The sequence below is a fragment of the Nicotiana attenuata genome, chromosome 6 (genome assembly GCF_001879085.1).
Source record: "Nicotiana attenuata strain UT chromosome 6, NIATTr2, whole genome shotgun sequence".
In the NCBI taxonomy this organism is placed as follows: domain Eukaryota; kingdom Viridiplantae; phylum Streptophyta; class Magnoliopsida; order Solanales; family Solanaceae; genus Nicotiana; species Nicotiana attenuata.
Window position 1 is genome coordinate 38,324,149 of NC_031994.1, and position 1,410 is coordinate 38,325,558.

At 36.7% G+C, this 1,410-nt stretch overlaps 1 protein-coding gene across 1 annotated transcript in view; it reads left to right on the forward strand.

Annotated features, from left to right (window-relative positions):
* Positions 293-1,410, forward strand: part of LOC109226854 (E3 ubiquitin-protein ligase KEG-like) — a 5,332-nt gene continuing 4,214 nt past the window's right edge. The window contains exon 1 of the mRNA XM_019391744.1: positions 293-529. The gene's annotated coding sequence lies outside the window, so the exon portion shown is untranslated. The remainder of the gene's footprint in view (positions 530-1,410) is intronic.

The window sequence follows — 1,410 nt, forward strand, 5'->3', positions numbered from 1 at the left end:
GCAAATATTTATTGCATTTCAGACATATTTGGCCTTAAGTACATCGTAAGTGTAATTTTTGCACTTTAGACTTAATTGGCCTTTATTGCACTTCAAAACTATTTTTTTTTTAATTTCAGATGCGATAAGTCTAAAATTGATCGTAAAGTAGGTAAATTTGTAAATTATTTTACAAAATGGGTATAACTTCAATTGTGACCCAATGACCTATAGATGCAAAAGCCCCTATAGTTTTTCCTAAAAAAAAAAAAAGAAAAGAAGAAAAGTTAACAAAAGGAACAAGAAAAATCTATCACCGTGATTAACGTCGTGAAAGGAGAGGCAGCTGAACAGCAGGAAGAAGTGAAAAATGCTTCCACAGCAACTTTTCCTTTGTTTGCTTCCCCTGTGTCGTCTTCCATTTTCCCACTATTGACCTCCTTCCTCTGCTTCGTACTCCAAGTCTATGGCTGCGCCTCTTCTGCTCTTTCACGTTTCTACAAGCTAGAGTTGTCCGTGGTTACTAGTTTCTCTTAACTTAGCACTTCAAGTAAGCATTTTTTCCCCAGTAATTTAGCATGTCTGCACACAGGTTCTTGATAATTTGCTGATATTGCCGATTTTCTTTACTGGGTAGTTTGATTCTTGATTTTTCAATTCCCGACTAAAAAGTTAACACTAATTATTATTTCTATGCACAGGTTTATAGGTTTATGTATAATTTGATGAATTTGCCTCTCCTTTATGCTGGGTAGTTTGACTTTTGATTTTCTAATTCTTGATTCTTGTGAAAGAATGAGTAATTCTTTATATGATTCAAGTAGAGGAGGAGGAGGTTCAGTTTAATTCCACGTGTTTTTTCCCCCTTAATACACACTGACTGATATGAAATCATGAAATTGTGAAGGTTGCTATTGTACTAGTCAAATATTGAATAGAGGACTCACTAGGAGATCCGTTGCTTAGCAATTTAAAGAGAAAGGGAGGCAGAACTCATCCACTACTTTGTGTCGTTGATTAGTGTTCCTACACAAAATAGTTCTCGACGATCATAATCTGTTTTGTCATCAACAGGTGACGCGTAGCCTAGTAAATCCACCTCTTATAAGGTTGATTTTCGAGTCATCAAGTAAGCAACATGGGATATGATCACTATAGGGCTCATGTGTGGGGGAATTGGTTAGCGGTGGGGTTTACTGTATCAAAGATTTAAAAAGGAAAAAACAGTTTATTTTCATCAGTATACTTAAATGGTAGCTTTATGTAGAGAAGGATGTCTTGTGTGGAGCAATATGTCTTGGGCTTATGCTCGTTTAAGGCATATAGGTGTCAAGATTTCTTCCTGTCCTTAAATTGAGCAATAGCAGATAGCGTTTGTCTTTAGAATTTTGTGTTTGGGTGTGTGTGGTGGTGGGTGGGGGGTTGGGGGGG